Source organism: Gallinula chloropus (assembly GCF_964237585.1).
Source record: "Gallinula chloropus genome assembly, chromosome: 1".
NCBI classification, from domain to species: domain Eukaryota; kingdom Metazoa; phylum Chordata; class Aves; order Gruiformes; family Rallidae; genus Gallinula; species Gallinula chloropus.
Genome location: NC_140085.1, coordinates 23,720,552 through 23,742,703, shown reverse-complemented (window position 1 = coordinate 23,742,703; position 22,152 = coordinate 23,720,552). Strand labels below are relative to the sequence as shown.

General features: G+C 43.4%; 1 protein-coding gene across 1 annotated transcript in view; it reads left to right on the top strand.

Annotated features, from left to right (window-relative positions):
- The first annotated feature begins 1,237 nt into the window (after positions 1–1,237).
- Positions 1,238–22,152, top strand: part of TXNRD1 (thioredoxin reductase 1) — a 48,412-nt gene continuing 27,497 nt past the window's right edge. Inside the window, exon 1 of the mRNA XM_084262707.1 lies at positions 1,238–1,351. The gene's annotated coding sequence lies outside the window, so the exon portion shown is untranslated. The remainder of the gene's footprint in view (positions 1,352–22,152) is intronic.

Genomic DNA, 22,152 nt, shown 5'->3' with positions numbered 1-22,152 from the left:
AGAAAGACGAAGGCTGAGGGATGTGCAGGTTCTTCACAGCACAGAGCAGACAATGCTGTTCTTTGAGCTACTTTGAATCTTTCCTTGAAAGCACAGCCTTCAAGTCTTTCTGCTGCATATTTTTAAGACTCTAAAATACTGTTTTTCATTTGGCATTCTTGCTGGCATTTGTCAATGTTGTATTGATGGAAAAACTAGTTCTTCACTTGTTTTACTCAACTGTTTTCTTTAGGATATTGGAACAAGCGTTCACCGTTAATGGTGACAGAACAGTGCTTGCTGGTAAAACTTGTCAGCCAACTCCCCTGTACATACCTTTTAATCTTGTGTTTCGCCATTAGTACCAATTTCTGTTGCACATTTATCATGCAGACTTTAATCAGTTTATTATTTTGTCCCTATACTAAATAAATTCTCAACCTCCCTGTATTTGCTGCACAATGTGTTCTATTCATGCCGTGGATCCTGGAAAGGTGTATTTCAACATGTCTGAGCTGCATCTCTCCTCTGTACCATATCAGCAGTATCCTGTGTGTACCTTGATAAGACATCTAGTATAACCCTTGTTGCTTTGTTATCTAGCTGCTTATCAGTTACAGTCTCAAATTCCCATTCACATCATTTAGATGTTATATTTTCTAGGTTTGCATGCAGTTTCTCCAGTCTGCAGTGTGTTACTCATACTCTGTACCAAATCCACCCCTCTTTTTAGATCAGCCCAAATTCTGTCTATACAAAAAGAAGGGAAGAATTTTCATGAGCAGGTGGAGTTAATGGCTGTAAGATGTAAGAGAGTTTCGTGAGGTCATGATCTGTTTGGTGAGGTTGTCATTTTGTGTCTGGAATTTTCAGTAAGGAAATCAAAATCTTCAGATACCTTCTGTTCCACTTAGTAGGTGTTAGCTAAGAAAGCTGTGAAAGGTGAACAAGTGTGCTGCTTTAAACTAGAACAAATATCTCAGCAAGCTCCAGAATGTGCCTTACTTGTGGTCTGGACTCTGTCATTTGGAAAAATACGTGTTTGAAATAAGAAATTAAAATCTTTATAGAAATACTGGATGGTAGCAGGGGGTTCATCTAACATTCTCCAGGGTTCTCAGTACTGGGAAATTATGAGTGTAACAGACTGTAAATAGGTCTGTTGTCAAACTACAAACTCCATGGGATTTATTTACATTCTTCACAGTGGTATTTCTAATGCTCATTATCTTTTCTTTTTTTTTTTTTTTTTTTTTTTAGATTACAGCATTCTTACTTGTATTGGACAATCCTAATTAAAGGATACTTGGAAGGTACTACAGAGCCAGCTATGTGAAAAGACTGAATACAGAAATCCAGAAGTTATCTACAGGTAATTAACCAACTCACAGTAGGATGAGATCAGCTGAAATTAATTGAAGTTCAGGACATTTTTCATCATTCTAAGGATCTCTATCTCTCATTTGTGTTGAGAAAGTCTTTAGCAACCTACCTTGCTTTTAGATAGTACTGCCCCTTTAACAGTAAAAGTTTTGCTTGGAAGGAACTAGGTGCTCAGGTGGCCTTTGTGTTGTGGCCCCACAGCTCTGAAGGGGAGTCATATATCTGGTCTGTGTTGTGACAGTGACACAGCCTGAGGCAGAGCTAGAACAGCCAGCTTTGACATCCACACCATGAGGACCAAAGGATGTGTTTATGCGCAGCAGACTGGTATCCAGCCAAGGAGGGGGTTGGGCAGAGTGCAATTCTGAAATTACTACAGCTCATTTGGGATGTGTAGTCCAAAGAGCAAGGTGCAAGCTTGGATTCAATTCACAGGTCTGCTGCACGCTTCTTGTGTGACCTTGGGCAAATGACTGTAAATCCAGGATACCAGATTACAACTGAGAGGTGCACAAATACCTTTGAAAGTCTGAATTGTAATTGTATTGTGTCTCAATTCCCCATCTGCTGGATCTGTAGCAATATTACTTTCCTACTTTGAGCTGAACTGCAAATGGTTTACATACTAGGAGAACAGGAGAAGTAAGAGTACTACAGGTAGCAAATGACAAACAAAGCCATTTCCTGAGGGCTTCTTGAGACTGAGCTCGTGTGTGTTATCTCTAGTAAAAGCTGAACTCATTTTTGAGTCACTGCTCAACTGCCTTTCTTTCACAAGACGTACGGAAGTGTAGTATGTCGAGACACATTCCACTAAGTAAATTTGATGAAAATTGGCTGACGTTTTGCAAGTTATTGGGGGACCTAAGACAGATAGGCAGTACACAAATGCCTAAGTCTTGTTCCTTTAGATAAAAGAAAAATGAACTTACTGTTTTCACTAGTGGAACATGTAGTCAAGCAAGTAGATCCAAAGATACTGCTTGAAGGTTGGATGTGCTAGTTAATCTCAGCCAGGTGGGGTTAAACGTGGCTAGCAGCAATCTCTTTGAAATGTACCTGGAGCAGAACTGACTTGTAATCAGGTGATTTAGATGTTAAAACATGTCTAAAATATCAAGTATAAACATTCCTCAAGAGCAACAAAGAGCTTCAAAGTACACATGCAAGAATAATGGTCCAGACAGAACCATTTGAAGGATTAGAAGAGATCTTGGCAAAAGCCTCTAATGTGTCTGTGAATAGCCTGGTAACAGTTGGAGGTGAGACTATAACAATATCTTCTCTGCTTTGTTTTCAACAAAGCAATGCTATGGTTTCGAGATACAGGCTGACAGGAGCCTTGCTTTGCAAATGTGCCACTATAGCCTCCTGCATAAAGCCATTTGCATTGGTTTTGGGCCTTCCATACAAACTCCCTTCACATGGGTTATGAACACTAGACTTCTGGATCTGTGTGTAACTGCACATCATCTGGGTCACAGTAGACCAGCTTCCACACAGCTGATACTCTCGAGCACTGGATACCTCCCTCCATGGTGGTCCACTTGCCTGAACAACATGCAACATCTTCACTTCCCTCACACTGGAAAGAAATCACCTCTAGAGGAGGAAGGCTTGTGTCTTTTTCCCAATTGCCTTGTCAGTGCTCCTTTCTCTAGACAGGGGTCCCAGCTGCTTGGCCTCCCTGCTCTCTAATCCCAGGCTACTGGCCCTGTTACCCTGGTGTCTGAGCAGCCAGGTGATAATGTGCTCGCCTGGATGATGACTGAAATCCTTTTGTATATCTCACATTTTACTCAGGGAGAGGGATTGGATTAGCTCTTGATCTGCCTCTTCCTCCTGTTCTTCTGAGGGCCCTGTTTTGTCATCATACTTTACTAAACAAGATGATTTTAATGTCCATTTTTTTTAATGTGTAGGGGCAATTGATACTAGTATTGGTTGTTTCTCTGGTTCAGCTGCAGTGCTTACCACCAGGGTTTGAGTAACCACAGTGCATGTAGTGGGGTGAGTAACTGCAGCGCCTGTTGCAGGGGCTGCAGTGGCTGCAGTGCCTGTCACAGGGGTTGGAAGGGCTGCAGTGCCTGCCAGTGGGGTTTGAGTGGCTGTGGTGCCTGTCACTGGGGTTGGAGTGGCTGCGGTGCTTATGGCACAAGTTGATCTCCGGATGGTATTCTTAAGTAGCTGCTTATTCTTAAAAAAACCCTGAACCACATTCAGAAGACCTAGTAATAGAAACATGCTGGTCTGAGTGTCCCAAAGATACTCAAAATTCTTGAGAACTGTTGTAGAAGCTGCTGTAACTAGCCCAAAGGAGAAAGGGACGGTGAAGGTATTCCCTTCTGTGTCCCCCATAGGTTGCTTCTCTGCAGAAAAAAGGTAGGGAATGTAATTCCCAGTACATTCCCAGAGATAGCACCTGAGGTATGGAGGAGGCAGCAGTGCTGAATACACTAACCAAAATACTCTCACGCCAATAATGCCGTCTTACGGTAAGTGAGTAGAACACCATGCAGCAAAAGGAACATTCTCATCCAGCTCCCAGAAAAGACAAACAGCACTGTAGTAAATACATAATACCAGTAAGAACCTGCATAACACAACCATGTGAACAAAGAACACCACATTGTGTCCTGCAACTATTAATATAATGTAATGAATGCTTGCAACTAATTTAACATGCTCTGGTCAGATTTGTCATTATCTCAACCCTTTGAGCTCCACGTTAGGCACCTAAAAAGGAATGCTCCTTTAAAGTGCTCATTTTAAATTGAAAAGGATGAAATCATTTACCTTTCCTAAACTTTATGACAATACAAAGTATAAAAAGAAAAACCTAATTAGCTCTAGTAAAATGGTCACTTATTTTTTTGTAGCTAAATTTATGAGACGTTTGCAGGTATCATTCATGGGGGGTTGTTGTCATCTGCATTCAGCTGCAATCTCTGGTTGTTTTGGATTTTCTCCTGTCATCGGCTACACAGGGGATTGAAATTTCTCGGCAGCCTAAGTGCAGCAAGAGATGTCCTATTTAATTGTATTGTGCAAGAGGACAAGCAGCTGCTTAATGGCTATGCAGTGAAACCCTACATCTCCCACGGGTGGGGAACTAGGGTTCCATTACAGCTCAGTGTTGGGTACTGCAGAGGGAACACAGAAGGAAGACAGATGAAGATGGGAAGTGAGAAAATGTGGATGATTGTCCACTTTGGTTGTAATTACAGGGTTATGAAAACCCTGAGACTCTCAGTGCTGATATACTGGATTTATGGACTAGGGGCTCTAGAGGACTACAGAACTAGGCTTTGCTCTGTATCACGACAATTCCTTTTCATAAAGTGTATGTTCTCACATCTTGTCCATGTGGTTGAATTGCACAGTGGAAACAGATTTGATCACTTAGCTTTGCTTGCGTGACTGGAGGAATTCAGGACTTTCCTGGGAGCATCAGAGGTTTCCAGAGGCTGTGGCACTTGTCAGTCTTTGTGGTTTCCTTCCTGTAGAGGCGATGATATGGGATTCCAAACTGCAGTGATTGAAAGTTCTATGTTCATTATCACTGTGTCAGTGTCATCACTAAACCAAAATTGTTCTCTTAGAATCTGTTGAACTGGGTAAATCTTAACAGTGTCCTTTAACTGTCACTAAGAGACTGATTGACACTGTCACATTTGCAGTGTAGGCAGACAGAGATTTCTTTCTGTCAATTTAAACATGAAAGCTGGAATTCTTCTCCCTTGAATTTGTCCAAACTAAGGGCTAGGGATAGGCTCACTCTTCAGAAGTGCCTGTCCGTGGAAGGATAAGTTACCATCTGGACATGCCTGTCTTTTGCTGTTGGCTGTTTAGATCAAGAGCTTGTATGAGAGGCCAAACTTTTGAGTGGCTGATGTAAGATAAGATGAATCTAAGCTTGCAAAAATGACTGGTGGTATTTCTGTGACAATAATATTCTGAAAATGCAAGGACTGTGTCAGCTTTAATAATGCTAATATTCAGGTGATTTTGTGTTCAGCACCAAGAATTCTGTGCTTCATAAGAAGTTGGCATTCTAGGCTGTTCCTTTACAAAGACAGCCTTCCCCTCAGTATGTATATAAAGGGATATATAAAAATCTTTGTAGCAACAGACATTCTAATATTATTTTAATGATCACACTTATTATAGCCACAGGGAGCTGGGAATCAGTTTTCTCAGAAACAGCTGAGGGACTAGTCCCACTGACGTAGCATTCAGATTATCACAGCTCTGGTACAGGATCCTGCAGCAGCAGTCATGCACCGGATGGGTTTGCTATAAAATACCCTTATCAGGATGTCAAGACAGAATAAAACACCTTACATTTAATCTTCATAAAGAACATTACCAGTTAATATCTTAATGTAATTACTATTTTTACTAGTCATTCAAGTATTTTATAGACCATTTTATACATTAATTGAACTTATCACAGCTGATCTCTTAATCCCAACACTGGTAGCTTATGCAGTCTGTGCCTTCCAATAGCCTAGTATTGAAAACAGGACACAGTGTGATGGATTTTAAAGACATGCCTTTTTTTTTTCCTGCATATATTTCTAATGAGACAGTCTTTGCTGTCTCCTGCTTAAGAGAGCAGTTCTGAAGATTTGCACTAGATTTTCATGTAGATAGAACTAACAGACAAACCCAAAGCATACTTATCCTGCCCAAAGACCTGGGCAAGCAAGAGTTGGATGGAAAGGAGCCTAATGAAATTCAGTAAAGGCAAGTGCAGGGTCCTGCACCTCTGGAGGAATAACTTCAGGCAGCAGTACAGGTTAGGAGTTGACCTGCTGTGAAGCAGCTCTGCAGGGAAGGACCTGGGAGTTCTGGTGGATGATACAAGCTCTCCGTGAGCCAGCAATGTGCCCCTGTGGCTCAGAAGGCCGATATGGTGTCCCGCGGTGCATTAAGAAGAGTGTAGCCCCTCTACTCTGCCCTGATGAAGCCACATCTGGAGTTCTGTGTCCAGTTCTGGGCTCCCCAGTTCAAGAAAACTGGGCTGACTCTGGTATGAGGAAAAGCTGAGAGAGCTGAGGCTGTACAGCCTGGAGAAGACTGAGAGGGGATCTCATCAACACTTATAAATATCTAAAGGGAGGATGTCAGGAGGATGGGGCCAGACTCTTGTCAGTGAAGTCCAGTGACAGGAGACAAGAGGGAATGGGCACAAACTGGAACACAGGAAGTTCTATCTGAATGTGAGGAAAAATGTCTTCACTGTGGGGGTGACAGAGCACTGGAAGAGGGTGCCCAGAGAGGTTATGGAATGTCCTCTGGAGAGATTCAAAACCCATCTGAACATGACCCTGTGCAACCTGCTGTAGGTGATCCTGCTTTAGGGGGGGGTTGGACTAGATGATCTCCAGAGGTCTCTTCCAAACCCTACCCTTCTGGGATTCTGTGATATTTAAATCAGTGCATTGGAATGAAACTGAAATATGCTTTCAGTCTTGCAGTGACTTCATTATGCAGACTTAGACTTCAACATGGGTTTAAGTTGGTGTCTGCATCAAGGAGATAATGCAGGATCCAGGTTGTCCTTCAACTTTATGATCCTGAAGACTGCTCTCCTATGTGTGACCTTATTACTGGAAAAGGACAGTGTGAACATTATTTATGAGGAGGACAACAGTAGAAATTGAAATGTCAAGTGTTTCCTAAACCCAGAGGAAAAGTCTCTCCCAAAGTGTCTAAACAGGGAGAGAAAGACAAAGACCGACAAAAATAAGGTAAGATCAGGAGATCACATTGGTAATAACTGGAATGTACTGCATTTTTCTTCCATCCTTTTTCCACTTTCCATTCTTCTTGTCATCATACTCTGCTTACACTTCAGCAGTCCAACACTAGACCTTAGTTATATGTGCAGTTCAGTCACCTAGGAATAATTTGTAGGATAAATTGATGTACCTGGCTTTTCATAAGCCTCATAAAAAGTGTAATTTCTAGGCAAAATTTGAGTAAAGAAAGGGTAGATAGATACTTTTTGGATCAGCCCAGAACAGAGATTTAAGCTAGGGGACACTGGAAGAGCAAACAAAAGAGCTCTGTGGAGAAGCACACAGGCACAGTAAACAAGTATGTAAAACTGGAGAGAGAGTGATCTGGCAAGGTAATAGATCATATGGAAGGAGAGTTTTTGTAGGACCTTGAAGTTGATGACAGCCTGTGAGTCAGGAGAAAGCATGGAGCCTGTGGAAAAACAGGGAAAGAGTTAGCTTTTAAATGGCCAAGATCAGGAGTGACCCGATTAAATTGGAAATGAAGGAGCACAAGTTCTGCTCTACTTTGAACGGCCTGAAAGTAGCATTCGTGAGGAGTCGTAGTAACAAACGTCAGCGGTGATGTGGGCTGCTAAAACTGTAGGGAGAAGAGTGGGGTGAAGAAAGAGAAAATGAATGCCAGCCTTGGGGTGCTGCATCAAGATTCCATTCTGCAGTGACAGACCCCTTGGTTACCATTAAAGGTGTTTTTAGGATAAATCTGTTTTTTGGATGTGCTGGCTTTCAAACTCAGGAATGTAGAACTTAATTTTTCCTTAGCTTGAATGGATCTTCACTACAGCAAAGCAAGACTTTTTTTTTAATGAAAGGAAATGTGCTTAGAACATAATTGCAGAATAAGCAAAATGAAACATTATGAATGATTTCAAGGACAGTAACTGCACTCCAAGGTGGTTTTTTTAAACCTCATTTTTCTCAAATTGACTGAGTTGCCAGCTGGTAGTCCACATTTAATGAAAATACTGAGATGAGGTTTGGTGGAATAGCGTTCCTTCCCTACCCTTGTTCAGCAAATTATTTTAATAACTTTATTTCTGAAGCTATAATAATCCCTGAATGCCTGTAACAATTATTATCCTCATTATTGAAATAATTTTTGCTATTATATATCTGTATTGAAGACATCATTTCTAAAATCTCAGTCATCATTCCCACAGGGAGTTCAGGGGCCTTTTTTTCCCTTACAGCCTTACGTTTAGTTGGGTTTGGTTTTTTTTGTATTAGAAACTCCAGCTGACCTTGGAGATACCGCTGCAGAGTGGAAGAGTAATGCAGGACCAGAAACAGGAGCTACTGAAGTCTGCCGTGCAAAATTCCTGAGGACGGGGAGGTAATGCCCCTTAAACCTCAAGACTCAAAGTTTTCTTGAGACTCAAAGTCTTGAGACTCACGTTCTCTTTCTTCCCTTTCTTTTGGTCCTTTGCTGTCACTCCTTATTATGGTTGCAGCAAGGGAGCTGACATGGTTGGGGTCCTGTACCAAAAGTGTTGGTAAGGTGATCATGACTCTGAAGGCGTTGTAGGATAAACAGACATGACATTTACATTTTACACTGGGGTCACTTAGCACAAGTGGCTTAACGCTAGGAATTGGACTGAGAGCTCCTGAGTCTACGGCATGCATTTCGTTGCAGGGCTTTAGCATCGCAGCAGCCTTTGCACTGGCTCAGCGTACAGCCCAGCTGTAAAACTACAATCTGTGCAACCGAAACGAAGATCCATCCACCAAAGACATTAACGGTTGGTTCAGTGTCTTCTTAAAGCCTTTCAAACAAATGTCAGTATTTACCCTAAGCGAGAACACCGATCAGATAAATTGGTTTATCAGGCCACACACTCCCACATGAAGAGTGAAGGAGACGATGGGAAGAGCAGACGTTTGTTTGTGGGTGGTTATAGGGTCACGCCTTTCACCTCACCCTGTCTTCTCACTTTTATGTCAGAAGTCAGTCTTGGCAGGCACTCCTCTTGCCATGTATTCATGTGAAAGCCACCACAGTGGGGTCATGACCTGGGCAGCACTGCCAGATAACGGTGAGAACATCCAGAGCTCGGAAGGAGCAGTGTGATAAGCCTCATCGGACTTTCTTCCTCACACAGTTACCTATCAGCTAACGCATCTCCCCTGTACAGAGAGATTTCTGAGAATGATCCATTAATCGTGAGGAAATACATTTCGGAAACACCTCTGGACGCTCTCCTGACGCCCACGTCCCTCAGACCGTAGCAGGCCAGGCCGCTGGGCGGTGGGAGTCGGCAGTGGCCTTTGCCCGGCCATCCCGCGGCTCGGCCGGGACAGTCAGCCCCTCGCCTCGGCCACGCTGCCGAAAGCGCTCCCTTCACGCAGCATTTAAGTGCCAGGAGCCTCCGGGGCTCGGCCGGCATCGCCCCGCCGGCTGCCCGCCTCACGGCAGAGACGACAAAAACAGGGAGAAGCACCTCGCCCTGCGGTTGCGGCTCAGCATCGCCTCAGGCCTCCCAGCCCGCTGCCGACGGCCGCTCCCGCCCGGACCCAGCGCGGCGCCGGGAGCCGCAAGGGGTCGCGCCAGCCCCGGCGCTGGGTTTGCGTCCGCGTCTGTCGCCGTCGCGACGGAGCCTGCGCACGGGGCCCCGCGGGGCTGCGCGGGGAGCGGAGGAAGGAGCGGCCTTGGCCGACAGGGGGCGCCTCCGGGGGTGGGGTGGCTGCGCGGCCGCGGAGCTGCGCGCTGAGCCGTGGGATGGGCAGCGCCCTGCGGAGGAGTAAAGCCGTGCGGCAGGCGCCCGGCGGCGGCCCGGAGCGGCGCCCGGCAGGTAGGCAGCGGGCGGCTGCCGGCGGGCACCTGCGCGGCAGCACTTCGCGCCGGGGCGGTGGGCTCCGGGCGCGGGAGGGCAGTGGAGGAAGGTCACTTAGGTTTCCCTGCCGCTGGCCGGGCAGCCACAGGTGCGTCGTCTGGGTTACAGGAGTACAGAGCAACTTCAACGTGACTCCAGCCGGTGGGAGCGTAGGTCCCGCCGCTTGCGCTCACTGCGTGTTAGCAGACACAACCTCTGACGCTCGTTTGCTCTCCTGACTTAACTTTATTTGAGGCCAGTGTAGGTGGCGGTGGAGGGGAGGCGTACGGAGGGAGGGGAGATGCTTCACGGCCTGAGACCGGGACGGGGCCCTGGCCGCGGGCATGTGCAGGGAGCGGGTTCCCAGGGCTCCTGGAAGGGAGACCACGGCTTGCGGTAGCGGAGCGGGGAGAAGGGTTTGGAGTTAGATGGAAGCTGTATGGCACTCTGCTCTGTGGAGGTGACTTCTGCCAGCGTGAGGCATGTTGCCACAACAGCAACGGGGAGGTTTGTGTTCCGGCTGCCTGCGTTGTAGTTCCGAGGAGTCAGGGCGTCAGTCTCTGGTGCTCGCTGAATAGCCTATTAACTGTGCTCTCACTGGCTCTATAAAACCTGGCAGAAAAAGAAATTAGGAGCTTGGAGTAAAGAATGTCTAAAAATTAGCCTATGCTCACATCTGGCACTGTACAGCAGTTCTGCAGAAATGAAAAAGCACTCTTAGGATGTCGCATTTCATTGAGCACCTGCTGCTGGAGGAGTGGTTTTAGCGCTACTAAACCCTTGGGAATGGGATCTGGTTTTAAAGGTATTTCTAGACATGCACTGATTGGAGAGCACCGAGTCTAAAATGCCTTGGTAGCTTTAAGATAATACGTACTTGCAAAGAGAGAATAAACATATCCTTGCAGTAAGAATTTGTGTAAGGCAGGAGCTGGCAAACATAATGATGATGTTTATAACCATTAAAACTCACGAAATAGGCTTCTTGTTATACTCGGTATTTTTCAGTTATACCAACATAAACCTCTCTGCTCTGAGTTAAAGGCCTGCCTTTTCCTTGAACCTAAGAGGAAGCACTAGAAAACAAGAAAACCCTCAAACTGCGGTGAAGGGAGACCAGTTGTCTTTGTACTTTCAGGGCAGTGTCGTGCCCCCAAACCAGTTCGGGTTAACCAACAACAGGCCCCTTGCCTGATGCCGTCACTACCACGCTGTGGGTCTAGGAATACCTGATTCAGCTTTAAATCAGATAAGGAAAGCAAGGTGAGTATTTGGGGCCGAGTAAACTGCTATGAAGTGTTACACTCAGACCCAGTTCCTCTGCATGATGATGTGTCTGCTGACACAAACTCAGAAATGAAACCTGCACCTTAACGAGCATTTTTTTTCAGCCTTGTGAAGCTGACTCATTTAGGCTAAATGACTTAAAAGAGCATACAGTTTGGGCTTTGGTTTATATGCTCTGCTGTATCTTTGGTTTTTCAATTGAAGACGCTGCTACTCCCTGCTGCCTGTTCTGCAGCTCTGGCAGCACCTTAAAGTAAGTCTCCAGAAAAGTTGGTCTGATCTGTGGCGTTAAGGTTTATATTGTAGCATCTTGGTGGCTTTGTCTCTGGGATAGTCACATACCAGTGGATTATTATTGCCAACCTAACGTCTGTTTCCTGAAGGAACATACAGAATATTTTAATATCCATCAAGGACAAGAGATGAGGAGAATTGTGGGTGCTGTTGAAGAGGTTAAACAGGAAGATTAAAACCCAATAATTACAGAATTACTAATAAATTCACATAATTTACTTTAAAACTTCAACATAATTCAAGTAAGCTAATTACTTGTTATGTAACTGACTCTAAAACATGAATTATTTAAAATTAACTTCTTCCTGTAGTTAGTCATGGCAGACGGTAGGGTTTTTTTCTTTATATTTACATCTATCTCTTGGACAAAGCATATTTAAACTGCTGTGTGTAGTAGAAGGAAGAAATTGAGCCATTCCTAGCTATAATAATTTCTTAATTACTCTCTTGATCTATTCCCACCCTTCCATCATATTGTCAATGGGAATAATAAATTCAGAGTTACTAATTCACTGTAAGATCAGAAAGGATGTTTAAAAAAGCAAAGAGTAGCAAGCTGGTAACAAGCAAAACTGGCAAGGAAAATGATGACTAGCACAGGAAAAAGTAAAAATGTTAAGATAAAGTGCTTATATCTATTTTGCATAACATAACTACTAATAACATGCTCTTGTCCTTCGTGCGTGCTTTCAAAAAGGTTATCCTACAGTCTCCAAATAGCATTCAGTTTACTTCACCAATTGCATTTTGCATATGCAATACTTACGACGTTTTGTGGTTATAAAGGTATGAAAATTGGAAATAACTCAGAAAATAATGCTTTTCTTGACTTTTTGTTAGTTTATTTGTGTACTACTTCAGTTTTCTGTATTTAAGCATGAATTTTACTGCCAAAAAAAATTGATGAGAAAAATCAAAGCTATACAATAAAGGATGAAATCTTAAATCTCAGAATTAAGATAATGCAGGTTCCATCTTTTTCTTTATAAAACATATTGCTTGTTTCTGTGGAACTCTGCCTTGGTATCACCTCAGGTGCTTAGCCCTGGTCCTCAAGCCAGATGAATTTTATCAGCAGCTATGTTCTCAGTTCAGTTTCTCTTTTATGCAAGTGGAAGTTGCTCAGCTGCTTGCAGGACAGGGCTCTTGGGATATGGCACATGCTCACTGATGGACCTGCAGAGTTACAACAGGCAGGGGAGGAAATCTGGGTTGGATTCAACAAAGTAGAGTTAAAATCCTTGCTCCTCATTTTTAGTGCCAATGTGAGAGCCTCTGAATGCAGAGTAACTGAGAGAGTTAACAGGGGATCCACTTTGGTCCTAGTTCTGTGCTGGAGTACAAACCCTGACGGTGATTAAACCCTGTTGAGCTTGGTGAGTAATGAGGCCCCAAATATTTTTATTTTTGCAGTATTTCCTGCAGATGTTTTAACCATATAATTTACATGTGAACTGTTCAGGTATAACAACAACAGATGCATCATAGGACTCTTTGTGGAGAAGAGCAAAGTGGACTTAATTCCTCAAGGTGTGTCATGGTTGCCCATGGTTTTCCTCTACCCTTGTTTACAGTTATGCCACCCCCTTGGTTTCTGCTATGAACAGGAAGAGTCCTTACCCTTATGATGTATAGTATTGGTCCTCTTTTTTTCCAGCCCAGTATGATTCATTTTCAGGACTTCCTTGGAGATAAACCCTCAGTGTTTGTTTCTGTTTGAAGGTTGTTCCTCCATTAAGCCCATCTTGGATATCCTTTGGTAGAGTGTCTTGCTATCTTTTTGGCTGTGCTTGCAGAGAACAAAACAAATGCTGGATGAAACAATGCCCTTTGGTTTACTTGGTGTGTTAAATTGGTAACTTACTCTCCTTTTTCTGATAGTTTCAAGTGATTGTACTTCACCACTGTTATCTCCTGAGAAAGTTTTGTCTTTGATATTTCCTCTGTTTTTGATATCTGTTTTTTGGTATCTGCCTGTTGTAATGCAGGTGCCTTACAGCCTGTAGCATCTCCTGTGAAATTATTTTTCAGTGCTTGTTCAGGTTTTTCCTCGTTCATACTTTTCAATAACTTCCTTTTTTTGAATGTGGCATCACGTTGTAGGTCTTCCTCACAGAGCCATCCTCTAACTTGCCAAACTAGATCTGATGTAGTCTCTCTTTTTTTCTTCCTCTTCAGCTTGGTTTTGCCTTCCGTTGTTCTTCCAGAAAGGTCACAGCTGTTGCTTTCCTTAACTCTCTGTGGCTTGCACTTTTGATGATGCAGGTGGACTCCTCTGTGGCAAATGCTGTGGAACTGTGTGACCCCCCCCTGTAAGTTTTGGCTGTTCTAACACCACCTGACCTAGTACTTCTATTTGCATAAAAAAGATACAAATGCAGAGGGAGGAAAGAAGACAAGTATGCAAGCACTCCTGTTTCCTTGAACAGTAAGAGTAGCCTGGTCTAGTCTAGTCCTAAACTTTTCTTAGGAATCTGCTAATGAAGTCGTTTTACATGGTGAACTATGATTATCATCTCATTTCATCTTCTAGCAAACTTGCCTGTTGTACTTGTTGAGTCACCTGCTCAGAGAAGAAAGTGTTGTTTCACATGGTCACCTGGCCCATGTCCTGATGTTTCATCCCCAGTGCTGCAGGAAGGAAACTCTTACCTTCCTGAACTCCTCCACTGTTTGCACAGCCTGACACAAAGAAAGCACGCCTCTGTAATTCTAGCTCACAGAAGTGTAATGTATTTACTGTTTTCCATCCATCTTTCACAACTGTTTCCAGCCAGACCTTTGCCAGAACCTGTATGCATCAGGTTGGTTTGTCATATCACTTGGATGGAAAGATGGTTTGGGGGGCAATGCCCTGTAAGGTTACTTGGCTACTCTCACCCCGTAGAAATGCTAAGGTCATTGTTTGCTGGGCTTCTACAAGTGGGATTAATTTGTTCCACCCAAATCCCTTTGTTTTTCAAAGACAAGAAGCTTTGTTCTGAACTAAAATAAGTGGTTCTCCTGCTTCTCCTTAAAAAAGACCTGCTTGGGGTAAAAAAAGTAATCACAGGCTTCTGAGCCAAGTGCCTTCTGCAGTGCAGAACCTGCCTTAGACTTCATGCCCATTCTGGGAAATCGCCTGCAAAAAGCCTGTTTTCCTTTAACCATGTTCATATTTAATACGTCTTGTTTGACCAAAAAAACCCCAACCAACAAATCCTGATTGCATGTGAGCTGTTTCCCACCTGGTTTTTATGTTCTCTGTGACTCAAATGCAACCTTGATTACAGAGAGACATGTGGGAATGAATAAATGGCTTTAGTTGTGGTAGAGACAATAAAGGCATGGCTGATGTTGGTGGGGACTAATGAGTGGCACCAGCACCAGGAGATCCTGTTCCAGTCCTGCTGAGTTCTGTTTCACCTCTTTCTGCTTTAGGTACTGCACTTGTTTGAGTGTGGCTGGTGATACCTCCTCTTCTTGTCAGAGAGTTGTTTGTTTAGTGATCAGAAAATTAAAAGTAGCATAAGAGTATTAATCACAGTTCATGGGAGCCACAGGTTTGTGTTGGCCACAGGAATTTCTAGAAAAAAAATCGGGAAGCTCAGCTTTTTCAGGTCACCCCAAATGAAGGGTGAGCCAGTATGGATGGTACTGTGAGCATGATATACCTAAGGTAGTCATGCCAGAAATCAGCTTCCCTGGTTTTGAGTTGGATTAAACAAAGCATTATATGGGTAGTAGTATGGGTGCTATACTGGTATAGTACTGCTATGGGTGGTGATTTTTGAAGGGAATAAACAAATATCCATGTTAAAATTGTATTGTAAGATGATGTTTTCCATAAAGATTGCACATAAATCTTTATAGGAGATGTTTCAGCTTTTACTGCAATTCCAGAGGCAGAGAAGGTTTCTATTAAGTTTCTCATAACCTACAAGAACAGGCTGGTTTACTCCCAGGACAGTTGGCACCGTTCACTGTGGCTCAGTTAAGACTGTCATAACCCAGTTAATTTAGTTCACAATGAAATAAAATGTAAGGTAGAGGTTGTCAATTTATTGAGCATTGCCTGCCTTTTTGCTGTGGAAGAGAGAATCTGAAGTTCGCCTCTGTTTAACGTATGCAGCTTGTTCCATTTAAGCCAATAGTTGTTTTTGGAGATGATCTAGAAATATTTGAGGTCAGCATGTGATGTTATGCTCACAGAAAACATCCCTGTTAGCACTAATTGGAGCAACCTGGCTAATTCCTGTATGATTTACTGTAAACGATTACGTAAGAAAACAGTAAAGGCTGAAGACTTTGTAGGGCAACTATCAATAGTCTGAGAGCGCTGCGGCCTTTGGTGGTGCCAGCACTGCTAGGGAAGTCTGTGGGAAAGCCGGGATCTTTTTGGAGTGTGGTTTCAAGCTCCATAATTACTATGGCAGAAACATATCTTGTAGGACTTCTCATAACAAGCAACAACTTCTCTGTTGAAATCGGTGAACTCGGTCCTATCATGGTTGGACTTCTGTGGTAGCTGTGTGGATCTTCAGACAAGCAAGAGGAAACGAAATGACTGGCATTATTTGTTGTGCTGGGAATTAGGATCTGGGGCCAATTTCAGAACCCCTTTTGGAGGCTGCCAGGCTGTGACAGTTTATGAGCTTGAGTGTCTGGTTGTGTAGAGGCTGAGAAGGAGGTATTTTAACACTGAGTTTCTTGCCTTACATTAGCAAATTTTCTTATCCTTCTTGGATGCGAAGGTGGTGGATTTCATCCCTCAAAACACAGTGCTTGAGTGAAAAGCAGATTGGAAGATGTTGTTGAGTCAGTCCCCAGGCATTCATTTGAAAATTGGAACTGAAAGAGGTGAATTTTGTCACTTACAGCCTTTGTTTGGGTGGGAACTTTTCCATGTGGGTATAGAGACCTTTGAATCATGCCCTCAGATGTCACTTGAAAGTTTGTCTTTCATTTGATCTGGCATTCTTCCATCAGTGTTTCTTGTTTTGTAATTTCTGCCTGGCTATGAAGAGGTTAGATTAAAAATTCTCAATAGATTTTTATTATCCTTTGAGAAAACAGTACTGTGAAGCCTTCTGGCATTTTCTGCCTCTTTCCTATGTTAACTGCATTTCATCTGCTGAGAATGATCAGGTTTTCCTCCTCTGGCTTAAAGAATCATAGAATCACGGGGGTTGGAAGGAACCTCGAGAGATCATTGGGTCCAACCTCCCTGCCAAAGAAAGTTCCCTAGGACAGATCACACAGGTAGGTGTCCAGAGGGGTCTTGAATATCTCCAGAGATGGAGACTCCACCACCTCCCTGGGCAGCCTGTCCCAGGGCTCTGTCACCCTCACTGTGAAAAGTTCTTCCACATGTTGGTGCGGAACTTCCTGTGCTGCAACTTGCAGCCATTGCCCCTTGTCCTGTCCCCACAGACCACTGACAAGGGGCCGGCCATTTCCCCCTGCAGCTCATACTTAAGATACTTCTAAACATTAATAAGGTCCCCCCTTAGTCTTCTCTAGGCTGAACAGTCCCAACTTACTCAGCCTTTGCTCATAGGGGAGATGCTCCAGGCCCTTAATCATCTTCGTAGCCCTTCTCTGGACTCTCTCCAGGAGATCCCTGTCTTTTTTATACCAGGGAGCCCAGAACTGGACACAATACTCCAGGTGGGGCCTGACCAGGGCAGAGTAGAGGGGGAGGATCACCTCCTTCGACTTGCTGGCCACACTCCTCTTGATGCACCCCAGGATCCCATTGACTCTCTTAGCCACCAGGGCACACTGCTGGCTCAAACTTAATACCTAGGTTGAAAAGTTCCCAGAAAAAAAATTGTATCTACATATATTGCCACTTGTGAAAATGCCTTGAAACGTCTTTTATACTCAGATAGTTGTTGTAAAAAAGAATTTGTGTTTTTATGAAGAAGAGAGGTGTTTTGGAGTAACTGCAGTCCAGGATTCTACTAACAGAAGTCTGTGCCAAAGTCTAGCCACCCAGTTCTGTTTTTGTGTACCCTGTTTCAGTGAACTGCAAAGTGAAGTTATTTTACCTTGTATCTTGATGTTTATCCTAACAACGCTATGCTTTATTTCAATGGAAGAAGTCTTAAGCTCTTAGTATGTAAAGGGGATTAATGAGAATACAATGAAAACTAAAGCACTCTGCAGAGATACTGAATAAATGTGATAAAATGGTTTGTAAAACTTCAGATTTCTTATGAAAAATGCACTTCGCTCTTTTCAGTCTTGAAACTTGATGGTTTTTGAATTTGAGAATGAGTCAGAATCAAACTTTGTATGAAATAACTCAGGGAAGGATCTCGTGAGCATCACAGCCAGTGAATCGTGTTTGTTCATGGGTTTGGTAGGCTTGGGGCCATAAGTGTAAAGAAGGACATCAGGTTAGACAACCAGTCTCTTAGTGAAGTTAGGGCTGGTTTGGGTCTGCTCTCATTTCTATCAGCAGTCAGGGATTGCTGTGAAAAATGTGATAACTTAATGAAGTAACTCCTACCAATGGTTTTAAGGACTTCTTGGTCAGACATAGAGCATAAAGCCAAGAAAACCTGTGCATCTACTTTCTGATGGCGTGCTTCCAGTCACAGTGATTTCAAACCCTTGATACACCTTGTGGACACTGCAGCAATACGTCAGGCAAGTTCCTGGCAGAATGAGAGGAGCTTCAAGGCTATTTTTTGGGAATATGCATATGGTGCTTTCATTGGGCTACATGGAGACGGCATGTATGGGTAGGCAATTCAACAGACCTGTCATCTGGGGAGAAAAAGGTGAAAGTCATTTCACTGTTCAGTCTCTTCTGTTAATGTTTGTGCACTCTGCAGGTGAAGGAGCAATTCTAAAGCTCTTAAGTTCTTTTTCAACTGAACTGCACCAAACAGATAAGCAATCATTCTTAAGGACAGAGTGCATATAGCTCAGTCTTTCGTAACTTCTCCTTGCTCGGTGCTTCCATATGCAGATAGCGAGATTCTGTAGGAAAAAACAGCCTTTAACCTTGGGAAAGATGCATATTTTGGTGGTATAGGTGAGGTGGTTTTGTTTGTTGCATTTGCCATGGAACTTTTCCTTGCAGGCTAGAATTGTGGACCATATGGAGTGTATACAACTATTGCAAGCTTTTGCTTACATATGTAGGTGCAAAGATGCTCTGAGGTAGGGTTTTCCACCTTCTGGGTTTTGTTTTATTAATAATTGACACGTCGGAGGGTAGATAAAAAGTTTTACTCCGGCTGTATAATTTCTGTGCAGTGATCATATGTGGTGCTTTACACATAGGTGAAGATGAGTAGGTAATTTCAGAGAGAAGGCTAGAGGAACTGCTAACTGGGTATAACATATATCTTGATCCTGTGTGTAGACAGCGGGATTGAAGGCTCACACATACCAGCCTTCAGAAGCAGCATTCATGCAACATCAATGGTTCGCTCTCAATTAACAGTAGTCATCAGTGAGCACTGAATTCTGCATGTGTAAGTAATGTTGAGTTGGCCTATCTTAACGTTACTGACTTGTTAGAGGTTCAGACTTTGGCTGAGGCCAGGTGAGGAGGCAAATATACCTCTAAGCTGTCTTTATACTTCCTCTGACAGGGCAGCCAAGCAGTTGAATAAGCCCTTGGAAAGAAAGAGGATAGCCACAGGGCTGTGCTGGTTTATCCTGTCTGAGGTACCACTGGTTCTTTGCCAGGATCACTAGAGCACAGCACAGACAGCCCTTATCTAAGCAAGCCCTGACACATCTTCTACGGTAGCCAACTCCGTTGCTTCTCTTGATTAGCCATAAGGCTACAGTGTGTGTCACAGTAAAAAAAGTGTGAAGTAGGTTGACAGTTTAACTTAGACTGAAGTAGAGCTTCTAAGTGTTATTTTTGAATTTTCACTCACTGATCCTGGCCCACAGGGAAGTGCAAGTATGTTGTGATTCCCAGAGAGGCAAAGGCAGTTGAAGAGGTTTTCATCATTCCCTGTATTCTGCTCCAGGTTTCCATTTTGTCACAGTTTTCCCAGCACAGGTGATTGTAAAGCAGCCTCTCAGTGTGGATCTGTGATTTGATTCAGGCTGGAGGTGTGTAGTTTAAAGGCTTGAGTTTTTCCCTTGTAAGCCAATGGCTCTGTTACCATCACTTCCAACTGTTTGAGTTTATGCATGGAGCAGGTAGTGACCTGTGGTGAAAGGGCAGAAATGAGCAAGTCTAGGAGAAGGAAAAGCTGAAAGTTTCTCCACCTAAAATGCTCACTTTGAGCATAAGGTAAATGTTCATCATTGTATGAAATAACCTGTGCTTCTCATATGCCTGGCTGGAAAGCAAGTTACATGCTTGTTCATAAGAATTACAAAATTAGAGGCATCTTCTGAATTACTAGAGCAGGTGCAACTATTTTTTAATTACATTGTTTGCCAGAAACATGAAGTTCATTCTTACTGATAACGTCCTCCTGTGTGTTAAAGAAAACCTGAGGTAAATCAGTGAAGACCTTTGCCTTGAAGCACCACTTGCAGACTTCATGGCGAGTGGTTGAAGAGCAGGTGCTTTCCGTGGGGCCCTATGTCCTACTTAGGTGTCTCGTGGGTGGACGCTTTTGCAGAGTAAGGTGATTCTTATCCTGGAGCAGAACACTGTTGGGCTTTGGGCTGATTGTGTTCCTGCCTGGTCAAGGTCTTTTCAAACAAATTGTTCGGTTTTTTTTTTTGTTTTTTTTTTTTACTTCAGTCAGAAGTTACGCAACCACGAGTCAAAAGTTCAGAGGCCTTCATACCAGGGAGAACTTTGGCTTGTGAGGAAGCTCACTTTCAATAAGGAAGGATATGGATTAAAAATACAATAGTTGTTTCACTGTGATGTTTTTTTTTTTCTCTCTCCTCTCAAGAAGTAGATTCAGGCAAATGCTAGAAAGGTGGATGTTTCTCTTTGCTGGTTTAACAAACTGCTGAGCAAAACTGCCAGTATTGCTACTACCAGCAAGAGAAATGTTGCTGCCTCCTCTCTGTCCCTGCTTGTCTGTATGGGTATGCTGTCCACCTGGTACTGGCTGTGTTGCTCACAGGATCCTTCCTTTGGCTGGCTGAGCTTGTTAGGCTGGTAGGAAACTACCTACATCTGTTTTTCTCCTGAGTTAGTTTTGTCCTAGGTTAGTGAGTTGATTTAGCTCACCTAAGGGTCTGTTGGCTCCCAGAGCTGATGCCAACTAAGCAGACAGCAAAAAGAAGAAAAAAAAAACCCAAAACCCCACTGTGGTGGAAGAGAGTAGACTTGTCCCCTTTTGATAGTAGTGATTTGTTAGATTGGTTCACCCTATGTCAAGGTGCACTTTACAGGTTGTAGGGGAGGTAGCACTCAATAGGCATCATCTTCTATATTGGGACTAATTAAAAACAGAGAAGGTGGTAGCCCAGGAGGAGAGCCTTACTGGATCTGCTTGTGCTGTGAGTTGCTACAAGTTTGCTGAAGTAATGCTGATGCTTACCAGCACAGAGAGTTGTCCTCACCATTACACCTCTAAAGGATTATCCAGAGAGTCTCTGTGGTCCGGTTTCTTCATAGCAGTCTCTCTCAGCAAGAAGGTATTGATTTCTGGAAGGTATCAGTTCACCAGAACTGTGGGTTATTGTAATTGCCGTTAATGGATGGATTTTTATAGAGAGCAAGCACACCACGTGCAGGGCACTTTCTGCTTTGTCATCCTGCATGTGGCAGGTTGCCCAAACCAACAAGGGAGAGGCCCCTAGCAGCAGGCCTAGTATACAGACTCTTTCAAGTCTCTGCCAGAGGTTACAGTTGCCTTTGTGTTTTGGGGCTATTGCTAAACCTAGGCACCTCTAGCACAGACCTACCTGAAAATAATTAGAGATGTTTATATAAATGCCTGTGTAACGACTAGATTTCTATCTCATTGAAGATACAGTTTTAGGTGAGCATTCCTGAGGTTGTTCAAACTTGTTATAAGGAGTAAAATGTAAGGCTTCAGTTGCTTCAGGTAGACGTAGGATTGTAGCTTTAGTAATGTATAGAAGAGAAAAAATCTCCTTTGTGAGGATCAAGACATGTATTCAAAACTGTTCTTGCTTTTCTTTTCTCACGTGTGAGAAAATTCCTGCCTTTCTTCCCCAAGCTAAATAGGCCAAGTATTAGTAATGAGTTTCATCTTTAAACCTTTTTACCAACATCATCAGAGTACCCTTCCCAATACCTTTGTGAGGTTACCACCAAGTTTCAGAGAAGAAATCGGAGATGACAGGATTACAGACCAGTTTCCCATGAGTGCATTTTTGCATCTGTGTGCATATGCTCTTCAGGTTTAGGGCTGAGTGCCTAAGGAATGTATATGCATTCAGTGTGGCTGTTTGTCTAAGTATGTGCACGTGTCAGAGTTTGCAAATTAGTGCTGGCTGTGTAGTGCAAAATATGTAGGTGATTAAGTACAACCAAGCGTGTACTGACCCATTTATTGGAAATTAACTCAGAGTTATGTGAAGGAAGGCAGAGCCGATAATGGGTTCCAATCAAGCATTAGACTGCCTCCTTTTTTCTTTCTCCATGCCATGTGAAAGTATTGCCATGTGCAGAGATGTTAGGTTTTTATGCCACT